Source organism: Ostrinia nubilalis, chromosome 29 (genome assembly GCF_963855985.1).
Source record: "Ostrinia nubilalis chromosome 29, ilOstNubi1.1, whole genome shotgun sequence".
Lineage (NCBI taxonomy): Eukaryota > Metazoa > Arthropoda > Insecta > Lepidoptera > Crambidae > Ostrinia > Ostrinia nubilalis.
In genome coordinates, this window is record NC_087116.1 from 4495858 (window position 1) to 4515799 (window position 19942).

General features: G+C 38.7%; 1 long non-coding RNA gene across 1 annotated transcript; it reads left to right on the forward strand.

Moving 5' to 3' along the window:
* The first annotated feature begins 6845 nt into the window (after window positions 1-6845).
* On the forward strand, window positions 6846-10991 carry LOC135085627 (uncharacterized). Its single transcript, XR_010260170.1, has 3 exons — window positions 6846-7269; window positions 8121-9977; window positions 10560-10991. It is a non-coding gene; the product is annotated as an uncharacterized LOC135085627 (long non-coding RNA).
* The last annotated feature ends 8951 nt before the right edge of the window (window positions 10992-19942 follow it).

The following is a 19942-nucleotide window of genomic DNA, read 5'->3' on the forward strand; positions in this document are numbered from 1 at the left end:
CGAACATCAGGCCTCCCCAACCCGTCTGGCCAGCGTGGGGAGTGTAGGCCAAATCCTCCATTTGCCTCTGGTAAATTAGAGGTCGTGCTCCTGCAGTGGAGACTAAATGACTTGATGATGATGAAATACTGAAGGTATGCCGTAATATTTTTGCATAGGCACAGAAATTAAAATGTGAAATAGCTACAATCACCACAATTTTTCTGCTGGAAAACATCGCTTCTTAGAGAAAATACCTTCTTAATTTAGAAGCCATTTCAATTTTGTTATTTATTTTATTTATCAAATGTATGTAGTGTAACACAGTGTAAGTGTCTATCTATCTAAATAACAAAATAAAGGTCATTAACAGAACCGTGTTTTAGCATTTTAGACTTAATTTGAAATAGCAAAAGCTTTAATATTGTTTGATGATAACTACGGAACCCAATGTATAACTCACACTTGCCCGTTTTTTATTGCCACCCGATTCACCAACTTTGTTGGCTTTCCCTCGCACAGTAGAGTAACGTACCTGTAACAAAACGGTTTTTAGTCAACTTTTGTTTTTGTTTCAGCCCTTTGAAAACCCACTGAAAAATACACACTGCTGTCAAACAGATAGGGTTACACTATACAGAGGACGTGGGTTCAATACAAATACAGGGTGTCAATTTTCTAAAAATACAATATTAGAGAGATCCTGAGGAGGCTTGTCGATGGATGCAGAGTTATCCATTGTTTTTGGGACAACCTGTATACTACTATATTGTGTAAAAAAACTTTCCAAAATTGGAAATTATAATTATAAATTAAAATTGGAATTGAAAAGGGATGATTTGGGATACAAAATTTAAACCAAGCGAAACCGCGTGCAAAAGCTACTAGTGTAGCGTTACTCGGAACTAAATAAGCAGATTTCAGTACACGCATAGTTCATTCTCATGTTGAGTTTATGTCAGCGAATATCTAAGTCCTGGAATAAGATAGCAAAGCCGGTCTGAAGTAGTATACAGGGTGTTACTGCTAGATGAATACATTTTAAAGATTATCAATAATGTGTTGTAAACAAGACGTCTCAGGAACTACTGATCCGATTTGAAATATTTTTTTGTGTTGGAATATGTTTTTGTTGAGGAAGGCTTTAGGCTATTATGACATCACCATACAGCCAATAGGGGTGGAGCAGTAAAGATAAAAAGGTTGCAAAAACGGGAAATATTATTTAAACTATTTTCACGAATTTTTTTACGAATTCGCGGGCACAGCTAGTAATATTAATAAAGCTGGGTTGCACCATCTTACTTTAGCTTTATCAAACGTCGCCTTGGTCGTTTCTAGTACCCAATGCGCCGACCACTATGCGGCAGAGGGAACACCCCAGGTTTTTAGTGGGTTCGAGTCCCACATAACCTACCGTCCCCCGGCGGTAGGTATGGATAGGCCATTTTCCTGGGTTAAAAAAAAAGCTTTATCAAACGTCAAAAATCTGTCAAACTTCATACAAAATGCACCGGTTATCGTCATAGTTACCGTTAAAGTTAGGTGGTGAAGATATTCTAGTTTGTCCTACCATCAAGTCCAGTGGGACGAACGGGAATAAAAATTAAATAGAAGGATTCGTCCCACTGGTGGGACAAAGCTTAGTGGGACGAACGGGAATAAAGGTGCAACTCAGCCTAAGTGTATGTAGATATTTATATCGAGCTTACACAACACCCTATATCATAAGTTTACCCATAGACTTTATCAGCATAATAAAGTTGTCAATATGAAATTCCTTCCAACGAGACGCTCCACTTAACGTACAAAGAAAATAATGTTACATACATATTTTGTTTGTTTGTTCATAAAATTGACTGAATTATTCAGAGAAAGAGCGATGAGAGCTAAACTATTTCAATAGAATTGTTTCTTTAAAATCTTTAAGTTAAGGTCTTGTTCCATTCCGTTTATTGCAAGACCTATTTTTTTGCATTTGATCCCGTTTAGTAGTGATACGTGTTTTAATATTAACGTTCACACGAACGTCCCGTTTGCAGTGTCCCGCAAAAAAACTGATGCGTTCGTTCGTAATTTCAAACACATAGCGTGTTCATACGATAATTCAGTTTTTCAGCATCCTGCAATACTGGATCACGCAAAAATGGATAAAGGCATTCGCGCTCTTTGAAGGTCACGGGAATAGCCTGGATGCGGGCAGCGCAGGATCGGGCGTTATGGAAATACTTGGGGGAGGCCATTGTCCAGCAGTGGACGTCATTTGGCTGAAACGAACGAACGAACGAAAGGCATTCGACGATTTAGGCCTCAGCCTCGAACTTAGCGGGCAGCGGAGCGGGAGCGGCGGCGGCGCTGGAGCGGGGCGGGCAACGCAGACCCGTTCTCGAAACAAGCGGGCAGCTCGCGCGGCGCTTTAGCGGCGAAGTGTTGTGTTCGGGGTTGTGTTGTCGAGATATTTGTTTTTATTCGCAAACGAAATGTCTGAACAACGGCGACAATTTTATTTCGATTCAAATTTATTCCTAACGCTCGATTTATTGTGGGCAAAAGACGGAGTGCGCTGCCCGCTCGTTGCCCGCTCCCTCGCCGCTGCCCGCTCGTTGCCCGCTGCCGCCCCGCTGCCGCGCCGCTGTTTTCGAGAACCGGTCTATTTGATTTTACGCATAAGATCCTGCCGCTCCCGCGCCGCCGCCGCCGCCGCCCCGCTGCCCGCTAAGTTCGAGGCTGAGGCCTTAAAAGTACTAATTGATTATGTCGCGTTAAGACCCGTGTCTTCCTATATAAGTATTTAATTTCGAACTCCTCGTCGAACCTTAATTTCGAACTCCTCCTATGTTCTTCTGATTGATTTCGTTGCGGGTCCAATTATGACAGTTTAACTTTCCCCCGGGACAAACTTGACCTTCATTGGTTGGGTTTTTGTGGCGGTCAAGCTGTAGATCCTGGCTACACAGGAGTTGCAGTGGTGGGAACGAGAGGTGGGTATAGTCCCGTATTTAAGTACTTGAATTAGTCAACACAACAAAGACGTTTTTGTTTTAGATTTTCTTACTAATACCTCTCAGCTTACAGCCTATCCGGTTTCAATACACTTTTATTTTATTTACAGACATTTCATAGACAATTTATTTTGTCTAACGTAGAGAACGGCACATCAAATCACTGTAGGTTCTTGTGCCCTTGACATAAGTGTCTTTTTACAAAATAAAAGATATACATGCCCGAATTTGGCTTTCCAGCTTATTATCTAAACTTGACGAGGGTATGCCAGGGATATTACTCACGCTCCGCGAATAGGGGAGGATGTACCCGCACGAACACAGCTTATTTTACATTTTAAACTCAAATAAAGTCATTTAAATTTTAGGGAATTCGCGAAAGTATTATACATTTTGTACACTCGACAGAGCAGCAGTAAGACTGAATGTACAATCTTATTACAAAACAAGCGGCCGCCCGCGACTTCGTACGGATCCCGTTTTACCCCCTTAGGGGTTGAATTTTGCAAAATCCTGTCTTAGTGAGCACCTACGTTCTAAAAGGAACATCCATGCACAATTTGAGACTCCTACCTAGCACTTGTAGCACATTACTGTGCTTGTAGTTTCTAAAATTTCGTGATGAGTGAGTGTGTCAATCAGTGACCTTTCGCTTTTATAGATATAGAAATCTAAATATAAAAGGAGAAACTGACTGACTTAGTAACATATCAACGCACAGCCTAAACGGCTAAACGTAGGCACTTGAAATTTGTTAGGGACGTGAACGGAAATTAGCGGGAAAATCCTTTTGTATGAAAAATCTAAACGACTTAAGTTAGACGCTTGAAATTTGGCATGCAGGTATCTTAGTAAACTTAAAGCTTAGTTACAACAGGATATTGCAAAATTCCCACGGGAACGGGAGTTAGCGGGAAAAAACATTTGTATGAAAAAATCTAAACCGCGTAAGATAGATGAAGGGGGTAATACGGGATCCACGCGTACGAAGTCGCGGGCGGCCGCTAGTCGAGCTATAAAGCTACTATAAAAATAGTAGGTATAGATAAGCTCACATAAACATACATACGTCACTTCTGAAATATTAATAGATTAAAATGCTAATCTTAGAACCATGCCAATGTAAATATCTGTTCACTCGCAGAATACATGAATAATTCAGGATGTTTGCTCGAATATCTAGTATTTATGAACAACGGCATGTCAAGCTTCACATTGCAGTATCTTAAGCAGTTGGAATAGGGTTGAATTTGCGACGAAGATGTATATTCTGTTCTGCAGTCGTCGGTACGTCTGCTTGTGTAAGTTTCAACTTATATAAGTCAGCCATGTCGAGTTTAGGGTATGGACACACTACACAAGGTACCTACTTAAGATATTCGTTTCATCCACAAATACGCGCCCCACCATTCTTCCGCTATAAATGTTTGAGTGTTATCGGTACACACTAAATGATCCATGAGTGCACACGCACACTACAATAATGACGCTCGGATTGCTCGGATCAAACTCCCCGCATCCCGCGCGGCCGAGACCAAAAATTGGTGGGGCGCGTCTTCGTGGATGAAACGATCTATACAGAACTACCGACAGGGTCCATAATTGTATCTTATAAAACCATACATACCACCTCTGTAACATTATGGATGCAATAAAGAATTGAGTATTGAGTATTGAACTATTCCCACCTCTCGTTCCCACCGCTGCAACTTCTGTGTAGCCAGGATCTACAGCTTGACCGCCACTAAAAACCAGCGTCATAATAGCCCTGCTAAACATGGGCCACGTCATATTATGCTGAGTGGGGTCCCATGGGCATCGCTGTTGCGACATGATAGCACTGTTCAATTCACTTTTTCTTTCCTTGTAATATTTTATGAGCTATTTCTGTCTTTTTTCTAGGTGTAACCTGTTTTGTCTGATGATGTTCATCGCAATAAATGTTTCTTTCTTTTTTCTTTCGAAAACCCAACCAGTGAAGGTCAAGTTTGTCCCGGGGAATGTTAAACTGTCATTGGACCCGCAACGAAATTAATCACAAGAACATAGGAGGAGTTCGAACTTCGAAGTTAAGGTTCGTACATATGCTTATGTTACAAGTGCGTTCACCACAATAGGGTTCAAACCCACGTTCCTCGGATCACCAAAGAATTAACAACCACTTTTTTGGAGTCGGTTAAAAGTTGTAAATGTATAAATTACTAGCTTTCCGCCCGCGGCTTCGCCCGCGTGGAATTTTGTCTGTCACAGAAAAACTTTATCGCGCGCGTCCCTGTCTCAAAAACCGGGATAAAAACTATCCTATGTCCTTTCCCGGGACTCAAACTATCTCTCCAAATTTCATCAAAATCGGTTTAGTGGTTTAGGCGTGAAAGAGAGACAGACAGACAGACAGAGTTACTTTCGCATTTATAATATTAGTATAGATACTAACTGTACTCTACGCACGTCCATTATTATATTTGTGTCGAATGAATAAAATTTATACAACAAATCCACTTATCAAGTCCTTCTTAATTAAAGTTGAAACTTCACGGAATATTAATTATGTCCACAGAGTTTAGGACGAGGACAATGTTTCGTTTGATTCATTAAAACAATAGCCTTAGCTCGTGGCTCTGCCTGTACGGGACTTTTCCCACCTCTCGTTCCCACCACTGCAACTCCTGTGTAGCCAGGATCTACAGCTTGACCGCCATAAAAACCCAACCAATGAAGGTCAAGTTTGTCCCGAGGGAAAGTTCTGTCATTGGACCAGCAACGAAATTAATCAGAAGAACATAGAAGCTGTTGTGTGAACACACAGACACAAGTGTGTGTTTGAAATTCCAATTCAAATTTTTTGCAAGACACTGCAAACGGGATGTTCGTGTGAAAGTTCACTAAACTGGATCCAGTATAAAACAGTTCCTGCCCCTTATGCTTAGGCGCAGACCACCGACTTTTAATTGGCCGATAGTTGGGCCTGATTCTAATTTGTATGAAGAATCGGCGGATACCAAATCGATGTAATGTGCGCACTTACATACATCTCCGTACTGACCAACAGCCCGACTCAACTATCGGCCAACTAAAAGTGGGTGGTCAGTGCCTGGGCTTAGGGTTTCTTTTTTATATTTTTTCTTTAACGTTCTTAAGTGCCAAATTACTGGTGAAAATTAAATAAATATTTTTGATTTAATTTGATTACAATGATTCAAATCCTCATCACGAGCTTCTCAATCTGTAGCGCTAAAAGCAAGATGGCGGCTTTAATGGATATTGGTCCCATTGCCTAGCCTTGAACAACTCTACATTCGTTTGAGAGTACAAAACACGTACGTTTGCCAAAGAACGCCACAAAGTAGAAATATAACAGTAGGCTCCCTTTTTTATCCAAAACCAAGGACGAAGCACACTTATCAACCCAGAAAGGGATCGTAACCGTATCAACTCGAGGCGGTCAGTATGAAACTTCGTACTGTTCGTTCGTTTCTGTCGAAAGACGTCCACAGCTGGACAAAGGCCTCAAAGTCTGTAACGCACACGTATCCGCACCGTAACGTAAACGCCTCGTCTTGTGGTTGACAGCGCAGCGAAAGACGATACGGCGTTGATCTTTTTACAGGTTGATAAGTGTGCTATGACTCAAGGGTGTTTGACCGCAATCACACCTGATGTTAATTGAGATGCAGTCTAGGATGGTACATACCTGCCCTGTAAGTGACTAAAGTACGGCTAACGAGAAGCGATACCAAATGTAAACAAACCCAATGTCATGGGTGAACCCGTCTGACTTTGACATATTTTTTCGGGAGAACGAGACATTACGACAAATACACAAGATGGGAAGAGACAGAATATTATATTGTCAACTCTGTAACGGTTAGCGTTACCGCTGATCGTTATCTTAGATCTAAATTCTAATTCAATTACTATTATCTACCTAAATAAATAAACTTAAATAATAATATATCTAAATCTACGTAAACTACCTAACTAAATAACTTAATTAAATAATTCATATTGTTCTACACTAATAAAATAAATAAAATAATAAATCTACAAGCAAACCCGCGCGAAACAAGTTGTTCAATATTTCTTTTGTTCTCTGTCGAGCGGGCGGACTGTTTTTTATGCATGCGCAAGCGACGCGCCTACGGCCGCGATGCTCCCGCCGCGTCTCCTAGTCCGAGCCAGAGCGTTAGTGAGCACGGACGTATCGCTGTCCGTCCCCGCCGGACCCGCGATGTATATAATATCTTAAAAACTAAATATGTAATCGCGAATTGGTGAACCCCGCTACCGGGTGAGTGTTGCAAAAGTATTTTTAATGCCTAGGTTTTATACTTGTGCTAACTGTAAGTACCTAGCCGCCATTTTGTTCTTCAGGTGTGCAATCCATGTGCTCGGTGTCATTTCATATAAAATTCCTATTTCTATATCTTCTTAATATTATCATTTTACAACTTACTACATGATTAAATAAATAAACTAAATATTTTATGAAATGACATCGACACGTCATGACCTTTACATGACCTTGTCGTACTGTAACGACACTCAATCCAAATTCTATTTAAATTGAACTATTCTAATCTTATTCTACTGTTCTAATTATTCTAAATTATTGCCTACCTTATATTGTTTTACAAATTAATTGTCTACATAGATGATATGCTAAATTATTTTCTACCTACATCCCAACTAATATTATAAATGCGAAAGTAACTCTGTCTGTCTGTCTGTCTGTCTGTCTGTCTGTCTGTCTGTCTGTCTGTCTGTCTGTTACGCTTTCCCGCTTAAACCTCGCAACCGATTTTGATGAAATTTGGCATAGAGATAGTTTGAGTCCCGGGAAAGAACATAGGATAGTTTTTATCCCGGTTTTTGAAACAGGGACGCGCGCGATAAAGTTTTTCTGTGACAGACAAAATTCCACGCGGGCGAAGCCGCGGGCGGAAAGCTAGTAATTTAATATTTTTGCCTACTTCACTTTGCAATCACTTTCTCTGCACCTACTGTAATTCTGTTTGACTGCCACATCATTACATCACCATTTATTACCAAAAATCATTCCATCTGCTTCGCTAGTATTTTGATGTCGCAGTCAAACGGACAAAAGCTAGCAACTGCTTTAGTGTCCGCTTTGATTTGCAGGGTTCATCTTCACCTTCATCTTCTACGCCTACCTACTACACCATGCATGGTCACCACTGCCGAAACTACCACCTGGGTCTTCAACCCGGCAGAGCTGCCTGCCGTGTCGGACGGCCCGTGCGCACATTCTAAGTGGCCCTACCCCACAGTGCGTACGGCCCTAACCGTCTGGCGCGTCGACGACTCTGCGGGCTTACCACCAGCGAAGAACCAACCCACATCACCATCGATGCTAGCGAGGACAGTGGTTTGAATATACTACCACCGGTGACGAATCTCGTGCGATATGATAGTTTGCTCGACAACCCACTCCCTAAGAGTTCTCACTACTTTAAACTAAATTGTAATAAATGACTTGTTAACTTAAATCTATCTTTTATTTATCTAAACTAAATCTAAATTCTATTATGTCACTGCTCCTAAAGCTCTAACCGTGACATTGGCGCCCATACCGGTCTATTCTATCGCACTTGAGACGTTACCAGTGAGTTTTACTTGTAATAAATGGTTATTCTTGGTGTTGGCATTCAAATAACTTAGTTCTAAGATAGTAACTAATATTGTAATCTCTGTGTGGTAGTACTAAACTTGTAATTTTTTGTGGAGAATAGCTACACTATTCTACCTACTATAATTTTCTTAAATATAAAATGTATCTACCTACATTTTATAATATTAACTAAATTCTACCTACCTTTGGTAATATTATTTAACTTTTATTCACTACCTACCACACATGGATTTTACTTTTGTCAAAGTTTGTAATGCTTACTGTCTTATTGTGTAAATTGCAACACACACCCGCGCGCCTACCTAGTATTTTTTTTTTATATTACGTACTCGGTAATTCTAATCTAAAATATAAATTAAACTTGTAACTGAAAACGTTACTTCTAATTAAACTATTAAATAAAATAATAAATTGTAAATACTACTAAAAATAAACAATTTATTAGACCTACTCGTATCTTACCTACTGATATCTCTTAAACCTATCTTTGGAAATCTACCTTAATTATAAAGTCTAAAACTATTTTTAACTGTCTTGTCTGACGCACCATCTAAAATGGATTGCAAGGTACACTCTACTAAGTACCTCTTTGCATTGCTTAGGACTTAAGATAGGAAGTTGTTGGGTGCAGCAGTTGCTAAACAACTGCGCATACTTGTAATTAGCTGTAGTCTACCCTACAGATAATATTCCGACCTCTTCATTAAATAATGGTTATCTTATGACTTTCTCTAAATCTTAACTTAATGAATCTTGTGAGTATTATGAGATCTACTAAAAATCATATACTCTGTACGTCAGGTTGCAAGTAAACAGACCTAAAATGTTTATTTTGTTAGTCAGACTCAAGATTAGCTAGTACAGTTGAGATAGCGGATTTTCCTTAGGTAAAATCCTACCGTAAAAAGGGGGATATGTAACGGTTAGCGTTACCGCTGATCGTTATCTTAGATCTAAATTCTAATTCAATTACTATTATCTACCTAAATAAATAAACTTAAATAATAATATATCTAAATCTACGTAAACTACCTAACTAAATAACTTAATTAAATAATTCATATTGTTCTACACTAATAAAATAAATAAAATAATAAATCTACAAGCAAACCCGCGCGAAACAAGTTGTTCAATATTTCTTTTGTTCTCTGTCGAGCGGGCGGACTGTTTTTTATGCATGCGCAAGCGACGCGCCTACGGCCGCGATGCTCCCGCCGCGTCTCCTAGTCCGAGCCAGAGCGTTAGTGAGCACGGACGTATCGCTGTCCGTCCCCGCCGGACCCGCGATGTATATAATATCTTAAAAACTAAATATGTAATCGCGAATTGGTGAACCCCGCTACCGGGTGAGTGTTGCAAAAGTATTTTTAATGCCTAGGTTTTATACTTGTGCTAACTGTAAGTACCTAGCCGCCATTTTGTTCTTCAGGTGTGCAATCCATGTGCTCGGTGTCATTTCATATAAAATTCCTATTTCTATATCTTCTTAATATTATCATTTTACAACTTACTACATGATTAAATAAATAAACTAAATATTTTATGAAATGACATCGACACGTCATGACCTTTACATGACCTTGTCGTACTGTAACGACACTCAATCCAAATTCTATTTAAATTGAACTATTCTAATCTTATTCTACTGTTCTAATTATTCTAAATTATTGCCTACCTTATATTGTTTTACAAATTAATTGTCTACATAGATGATATGCTAAATTATTTTCTACCTACATAATTTAATATTTTTGCCTACTTCACTTTGCAATCACTTTCTCTGCACCTACTGTAATTCTGTTTGACTGCCACATCATTACATCACCATTTATTACCAAAAATCATTCCATCTGCTTCGCTAGTATTTTGATGTCGCAGTCAAACGGACAAAAGCTAGCAACTGCTTTAGTGTCCGCTTTGATTTGCAGGGTTCATCTTCACCTTCATCTTCTACGCCTACCTACTACACCATGCATGGTCACCACTGCCGAAACTACCACCTGGGTCTTCAACCCGGCAGAGCTGCCTGCCGTGTCGGACGGCCCGTGCGCACATTCTAAGTGGCCCTACCCCACAGTGCGTACGGCCCTAACCGTCTGGCGCGTCGACGACTCTGCGGGCTTACCACCAGCGAAGAACCAACCCACATCACCATCGATGCTAGCGAGGACAGTGGTTTGAATATACTACCACCGGTGACGAATCTCGTGCGATATGATAGTTTGCTCGACAACCCACTCCCTAAGAGTTCTCACTACTTTAAACTAAATTGTAATAAATGACTTGTTAACTTAAATCTATCTTTTATTTATCTAAACTAAATCTAAATTCTATTATGTCACTGCTCCTAAAGCTCTAACCGTGACAACTCGACAGTCGTATCGACCTTTTGTATCGCTGCTAGTTGGCCGTACTTTATTGTGGACGCACAGGGTGTGAGTGAGTGCGAAGCGAACTAATAACAGAGCTCTATTCAACGCTGTGCGTTCGACTTCGCGTAGTATTGCTGCTTCGTTTGTGAATTCGGGTGTAAATCCTCTTAGTGGTTCTACCATCCCTACTTCAACTGCATCCCCATTACATATTCTTTCTACGACCATTCCTAGTATTTCGCTGAAAATTTAACAAGCGCTCTAGCTATCCCAATCCTCCCAAAAACGCTATCCACATTCTCGAGTGTTTCCATCCCTCTCGCACCAAGCTAAAAGCTAGCAGGAGCGACAGGGACAGATGGTGTTGAGGATATAGGAGTATTCAAGGCACGTAGTCACGAGAGATCGTCCCAAGTCGGGTGAGATTTTTGAAGGTTTTTTGTTATACAGGGTCGTCATAGTAAAAAAATGTAGCCAACATTACCGTAAGTGGAACATATTTGAACCAAAATGCCTCACACAGAATGTTTAATTCAGTCTTGCTAAAACCATCTGCCTGTCTCTTGTTTCTAGCTTTGGATTAATAAAGCCTAGAATTCTAGATGGCTATAGATGTGTTTTTGAGACGTCAAACGTCAACAAGACTTAAGATTTCTGTCAGATGTGTATGCTCTGTCAAGTCATAATTATGTCAATGTCATTCTCCCGTGCATCTCCCATACCTCAGGCACTGACTAAATTTAGCGCTCGACGTCTTATATGAATTTGTAGCGATGAGTGCACATCAACGTGTCCTATCATCGGTCGCGGCCTCAGATCATAGAAAGGAAATCGCGGCGATCTATGCACGTGCAGTGATCGCCTATCGCCATCGCCGACGCGATCTGCAGTTCTGCACGCGTTAAGGTTCAGCCAAACCAACGCGATCAAACGCGATCAGTTAGCGTTCCGCGATGGCGATCAATGCATTTAAGTCTGATCGGTGGTTTGACAGAATCTTTAGTTTGGCTGAACCTTAAGTATTATTAATAATTAATAAGATATTTAGGCACCCTTAACACACTTATTATTTACCAGGCCTTGTACTAAAAAATACCTAGAGTCCACTCAGACAGTCGTAAGCATCACATATATTATTAATAGGATATTTAGGCACCCTTAACACACTTCTACACTTAACAAAATCACTCTGTATTTCGACAAATCGCTCTTCAACAGGCTTCTTCACAGGCCACTAGAGCGGTACACGAGTAAATTGCGATATTTATTGATTAATGGATATCCAATACATTATTAGGATGGATTGGGTCTCACGGGCTTAAGCTCAACGTCGTGGAAAATTTTGGGACACTGTAGTGTCATATTGATCGATATACTCAAAATAGACTGTTCATTCGTATAGATATTCTATCTATCTCTCTCTTAAAGGTTATTAAAGCTTTGCTCTGCTTATTCAACTGCTTGATCGAATTAGAAATGAGGAGATCCGCATGAAGACCAAAGTGACCGACATAGCCCGCAGAATTGCTAAAATCAAGTGTGGGCGGGGACATAGTTCGTAGAACATATGACCGCTGGGGCAGAAACGTTCTCGAATGGCGACCAAGGGCCGGAAGACGTTGTGTGACAGGCCCCTAGATGGACCAACGATCTGGTGAAGATCGTGGGAAGTACGATCTTCACCAGATCGTCATCATAAGTGGCAGGCACAATTTTTAAGTTTCTTAATTTATTTATTTTAGAAACAAAGAGAAAGCTAAGCTAATCAAAACGTCAACAATACTCAATATCCAAAAGAAAACTTCCCCTAACGATATTATCAAAAGTTAAATAATTCAGCAGGGCTACCCTTTATATCTTAAATGGCCGCTTTGTGTGGATCCTTTATTGTGAGTCCTTTTAGGACAGAGGTGCCCAAACTTTTTGTTATTATAGCCCATGAACCCCTTAATAAAGGTCCTCAAAAATTCCCTTAATAAAAACGACCTCTTAAGGTAGCAGGAAGACGCTAGATGCAGGCCGCTACCAATCGGTCATGGTAATCATTGGGGGAGGCCTATGTTCAGCAGTGGACGTCTTATGGCTGAAATTATAATGATGAGGATGATGATGATGATGATAACCTCTTATTAAAATACGGGATTATAATTTATTCAGTAATGATTTGTTAGCGATTTCATATCCTCTTGCATGAAAAAAATTTAAAGAAGGCTACTGACAACGCCACTCTTGTGGCGGAGTTTTGGCCTGATACTGTGTAGGTTGGTTGTCGACACGACAAGAAGAAGAATCCTTTTGCGGTAGAGACCAAAATTCAAATGACCTGACGATGATGATGATCTAGGTTATGTTTTATCTAAAACATTTATTTGTTGCGAGAGACTTAGTTCTCGTTTATCGCTTAAACTTAAACGTGGTCGCCCAAGCAAACTTGGCGGCGCACTGTAGCAGACGAGGCGAAGAAAATCGGCAAGACCTGGAGCGAGATCAAACGCGAAGCTCAAGACCGAACGCGATAGAGGACTGTTGTGGACGCCCTCTGCCCCAGCTAGGGGACATAGGACCCTCAAAGCTTAAACTTTGGGAAACAGTGGACCAGTTGAATTTATTTCACGTTTGTGATAATAGTATCAGATTGAGAAAAGCCTCTTTATTGTTAGGATTGCTTAATAATAGAAGGATTTCTAAGATGGTTTATTCGTACTGAGTTCATTCATTCATTCGTTCCTCCATTCATTCATTATTTCCTTAACATTAAATGACGTATTCATTAAGTAAGTAATGCCTTTTCCTTTTTACCGACTTACAAAAAGAAGGAGATTCTCAATTCGTCGTCAAAAGTTTTAAACAATAAGTTGACTAGTAGATAATGCCACAAACTCTTATGTTATTCTGATTAATTTCGTTGCGGGTCCAATGGCAGTTTAACTTTCCCCCGGGACAAACTTGACCTTCACTGGTTGGGTTATTAGCGGTCAAGCTGTAGATCCTGGCTACACAGAAGTTGCAGCGGTTGGAACGCAGGTGGGAATAGCCCCTTGGCAGAGAATGCTGGAAGGCACTAATTCAGCCAGTTGTACTTTGTAGTTGCAAAAGTTTTATAAATTAACTAGCGGCCCGCCCGCGACTTCGTACGCGTGGATATCGTTTTACCCTCTTATATGGGTGGAGTTTCGTAAAATCCTTTCTTAGCAGATGCCTACGTCATAACATCTACCTGCATGCCAAATTTTTCAGCCCGATCCGTCCAGTGGTTTGGGCTGTGCGTTTATCCCTTCATTTGGCAAGACACAAATTGTTTGATTTTTTCAATAAAATCTATTTAAACCTAATTGTTACTATCAAATAAAGTTAAGAAAAATAGTAAAATAAATATTTGGTTGGTATTTTCGCGAAAAACGATTGTTGCTTATTTACCACATTGCCAAATAGGGGTACTTAAATAAAACATTGAGATATATTATAGAACTAATTTTTTTATATGAAAATCTTAAAAAAATCAATCGTATTTCACATTTTATGCATTAAACTTTTTTTTGGCCATTTTCGCAAAGTCGACAATGACCTTTTTCTCCAACATTTGATAGATGACGTATGTCATCATACTTCACGATCAATATGCCGAGACAAGGTTGGCTTTTTATTTTCTCTTTAGCTTCTGAAACTGGTATGTTACCGTTATCTGCTATAGTTGTTGACTTCAACGCAAGAAAAATGTGTTTATCATTTAAATCAGTTCAGCGGTATAAGTGTGAAGACAGACAACACAGAGACACACAGCAAATTCTTCCTGTCTCCTAAAATGCTGTGCCCGACAGGGTCCATAATTGCATCAAAAGTAATTACTATACCATCTCTATAACATTATTCATGTAATACATGATTGATTTATTGTGGATTGACACTCTTTTGTATTAACAAAAAGCTAAACCTATTTTGTTAGATGTTTGGCGCTGTTGCTTCTAGGCAACATCGAGGTTCGGAAGCATGTCATGTATTAGAAAACACAGTTTCTACGCCAAATATTGCTTTATATGATTAGTTTGATTTATTATGAATACAATTTAGACAAAACAAAAACAATTAGAGATGATAAAATAGTACAAAATCATAAAACTTCCGTCTTTGTTATTCTCATTGCGCGTCATCTTGGCGTCTGACAGAAATATGAATATGAAATCACTCAAAACTCAGTCGACGACCGATTTACTAGTGTTTTGCTGAACTAAGCTTCGTAACAAAATCGAATGATTTGCACAAAACTTATTATTTGGTGCTGTAGAAATATTCAAAGTGGTTGTTGCTTAAAAGCATCACTGCCAAATGAAGGGTTATAGATCACTCACTATTTCAGTCAGTCAGTCACCTTTGAGTTACATAATATGTATGTATTTTAAAGGGATTACAAAACCATCAATTTAAATCGAATCTTCTACGTGTAGTTGCATAATATTTCAGCTATCGGATATTGGATCGCTGCGAGTTATTCCAACCCGCTCTGGTTAAGCCATTTCGATTGAGCAAACCAGATTTTCATATTTTAATCAAGTGTTCGTTTTTATAAGATTTTAAACGAAATTGAGGGTTTTCAGGGATATGATTTAACTTAATGGTCTCTGAGATAGCAGGATCGCTGTAAAATCGATGCATTAGAGATGTGGTGCTGGAGACGCCTCATAAAGATCCCGTGGACGGCATTTCGCACCAATGTATCCATCCTCAAAGAGCTTCGTATTAAAGACAGAATATCGTCAACTGTGCAACTACGAATACTGAAGTTCTTTGGTCACGTCTCTAGAAATGAGGACTCGATGGATAGACTGGTAGTTCAGGGCCAGGTTGAAGGCAGGAGAGCACGCGGTCGATCGGCAACCCGCTGGATAGACGCCATCACGAAGGCCACTGAGTCCATGGTCCAGTGTACTCGCGACGCCTCTAACCGTCAGCAATGGAGAGAGCTACCCTCGGGGATGACATCACCCCACCATGTACCTCGTCAGCCCAACCACGACCACTCTGACAAGAGTGCCCGACTTAGAAGAGAAGATTTAACTAAAACTTTATTTATTATGTTGAGACGAATGCGAATTTCAGTCCCAAGCTTTTAGCATTTTAGAAGGGTTATACAGGGTGTTTCTTGTAAGGTGTCAAGCCGAAGGCAGGTGATAGGTGAGGACTAGACCTATCGATTTCACCCCCATGTATGTTCTACGATTTTTCATAGTTTAGAAGTTATCGTTAATTTTGTGATTTTTTCAAATTGTATGACCCAGTAGGCTTTAAATTTTTTTATCTTTTTTTTGGGTCGCCTTTTCTCAGATTTCTTTTTTTTGACAGATTCTTTATTAATTGCAGATTTTTGAAAAAAAAAATCAACTTCCTATCTTTGATGCAAGATACAAAATTTTTGCTAGAAACATAAAAAATATGCTTTTAGCGGAACATTCTAAAATTTTCAACTTAAAGGTTTGAAAAAAAAAAAGAACTTCCATAGGTCCAAAATAATTTTAAAAACTGCGCAGTTTTCTGAACTTTCATAATAACACAAAAAAACATGTACTTAATAGGCCATTATTTTCTGTAATCGTTCCACTCAAGTGGCAAGTTGGAGATTCCGTTACATGTTTTTGACTTTCTTAGGACTAAGTAATGTTTGCAATCCCTTAAGTTTACGTTATGTAGAACACATTTAGAGACAATATCTGAAAAGAACATTTTTTATCCACAACGGGGAAGCTCTTGCCCTTTATCTGGTATACAATAGGGAATATGAAAATATTGATGAACTGCGGACAAAGCTGACTGAAGCACAAAACCAAATTAAAATGAAGAAGAAGGTTTTACAAAGAATTTTTTTGCGTCGTTGTCGAATGTGCATTCAGGTCAACGGCGGACATTTTGAACATTTACTTTAAATTAAATCATTACACCCTTATCTCTCTCTCTCTCTCACACACACACACACACACACACACACACACACACACACACACACACACACACACACACACACACACACTCTTTCCCTTTCTCTCACACTCTAATAATATCGTCAGTTGCAGGTTCACTTGGGGTAACTGACAAAATACGGTTTTTGAGTTAAATATACAGTTTTTCTTAGTTTTTCTGCTCTTTCGAATGGTATACGTAAGAAAATTATAGCTTTAAAAAAAATACAATTACACGGACATTTTCAGGTGTGAAGTTTTCAGATTTCCTTCACAATTTTGGTGTAACTGACATTGTAATAATTTTACCAGGTTGAATTGGTGTATCTGTAATAATGTAAAAATTTTGCTACAAAACTTTACAATTACACTGATTTGCCAAGGTTTATAACATGAAATAAAATAGGAATTTAGAAAGTTTTAAGGCATATTACATTATTATTATACCAGCAGTATCAGTTAAAGAAGTTAAAGTTAGCTCAACAAAAAAATATATTGAAATTGAGGAACTATCCAGCCAACTAGGCGTCACTGCGCGTTGCTAACATTAACCTGTTGTTACTCTGTTACTTTTACTGTTGTAGTACTCATGACCTTAATTCAACATTGCTATATAGGTGGGAAATTAAATCCATTTTGTTTTCAGTTTAAGTTGCCCTGTAGAGCTAAATACGGTATTGGTAAGTCAAAGCTTAAAAAAATACTCAAATTACTTAGTTTCACAGTAATACTTTAGTTATTTCAATATTTCTGTCTTAAAAAAATTAAATACACATATTTTCTTGATTTCCGTGGCTTTTTTAACATTTTTTTTATGAATAAAATAAAAGTTACTTCTAATAAAATTAAAAAAAATAATAAAGAAAACAATAAAATGATATTTTTTTCATGAATTCTCTTATTTTTTAATACTTTTACATAAATTATACAGCAACTAAGTAAACAAAACCCAGCAAATATATCAAATTCTTTTAAATTTGGCAGTACTTACACCAATTTGACCTATGTTTTTTCCAAAAGTTTGGTATAAAATTAGTGTAACTGTCAAAAGTACAAAAATACATTGGTGTAACTGCAATTTATTTCCTTAACTAAGACATATTAGATAATTCTTTTTATTTAATCTAAAACCGCTTAGAATTCTAAGCATTTCTGTAAAAAGAGATCTAAAAAAGGTTAAATAGGAAAAAAGTTATGTCCGATTTAAGACGAAAAAAAACTTTAAGCGGCTCTACTGAAAAACTGTATTTTGTCAGTTACCCCAAGTGAACCTGCAACTGACGATATGTAGGTATATCGAATTTAATCGTAAAGTAACAACCACCACTGTGGTCTAGTGGTAAGACCACCTATTTAGGACAGCCAATTCCTCTGTGGTTTAGGATTCCGAGTGAAGCTCGCTGATCATCCATCAGTTTCCATCAGGTCAGATGAATGGCAAGAGATTCCTCGTTGTGGATAAAAAAATGTTCTGTTCAGTTATTGTCTTTAAATGTGTTCTACGTAACGTAAACTTAGAGAATTGCAAACATTAGTTAGTCCTAAGAAAGTCAAAAACATGTAACGGAATCTCCGACTTACCACTTTAGTGGAGCGATTACAGAAAATAATGGCCTATTAAGTACATGTTTTTTTGTATTATTATGAAAGTTCAGAAAACTGCGCAGTTTTTAAAATTATTTTGGACCTACGGAATTTCTTTTTTTTTTTTAACTTTTAAGTTGAAAATTTTAGGATGTTCCGCTAAAAGCATATTTTTTTATGTTTCTCGCAAAAATTTTGTATCTTGCATCAAAGATAGGAAGTTGATTATTTTTTTCAAAAATCTGCAATTAATAGGGAATCTGTCAAAAAAAAGAAATCTGAGAAAAGTCGACCCAAAAAAAAGATAAAAAAAATTTAAAGCCTACTGGGTCATACAATTTGAAAAAATCACAAAATTAATGATAACTTCTAAACTATGAAAAATCGTAGAACATACATGGGGGTGAAATCGATAGGTCTAGTCCTCACCTATCACCTGCCTTCGGCTTGACACCTTACAAGAAACACCCTGTATACTCTGTTTGTCACGTTATAATATTATTATGTCAATGTCATCCCTCCCGTGCCGCTCTCATACCTCAGGCACTGACTGAGCTAAGCGCTGGAACTATAAATTACTTGACAAAGATGATGATTTTTGTATGATGATTACTGAAATTTTTTCGCATCGTCGGTCAATCCAAACAAATTACAACCCACACAGTCTACGCTCACAAAGCTGTGGCAAATCCCATTTTATGAAAGAACCAAATATGAAAGCTAAGAAAAATGTGGGGTAATTTCTCCCACGTTCTAATATGGCGGGCGCATTTTAAATTCGCTCCGCAAACAGCTCGGCTAATATAGTCCGTCTTGAAATATGCATTTTTGTGTAACGAGTACAGAGACTGGTTTCATGTATAAAGTTATGTAAATAAAAGGAAGGAGGAATAAAATGAGGAGATCGGTAAACGAACTAAAGTCGCTGACATATCCCGACGGATGAGCAAGCTGAAGGGGCAATGGGCATCGCACATAGTACGCATAACTGACGGCCGATGGGGCAGCAAGATTCTAAAATGGGAAGCAGAAAGTACCGAGAAGCGTAGCGTAAGACGTCCACCCACAAGGTGGACCGATGACCTCATAAAAGTAACTTGAACCGTATGTAACTTTATCGCTAATGTTTTTTGTATAGAGTTTGACAGATTTTTAACGTTTGTTAAAGTTGAAGTACGATGGTGCAACCCAATATCCACCCACACCAAGTGGTGTCCAGTTTTGTGGGATCCTGAATAAAATCTAAAAACATCAAGCTAACTGACGTACACCACCGTACACCCTCCCTCTGACAGATGCTCTTTCAACCCTTATTAATATAAAATAATTTATGAATTACAGGTAAGTAGCAGGCAAGTAATTATTAAGTTGCCCTGATCGGATTAAGAGCCCGGACCAAGTAAGGGT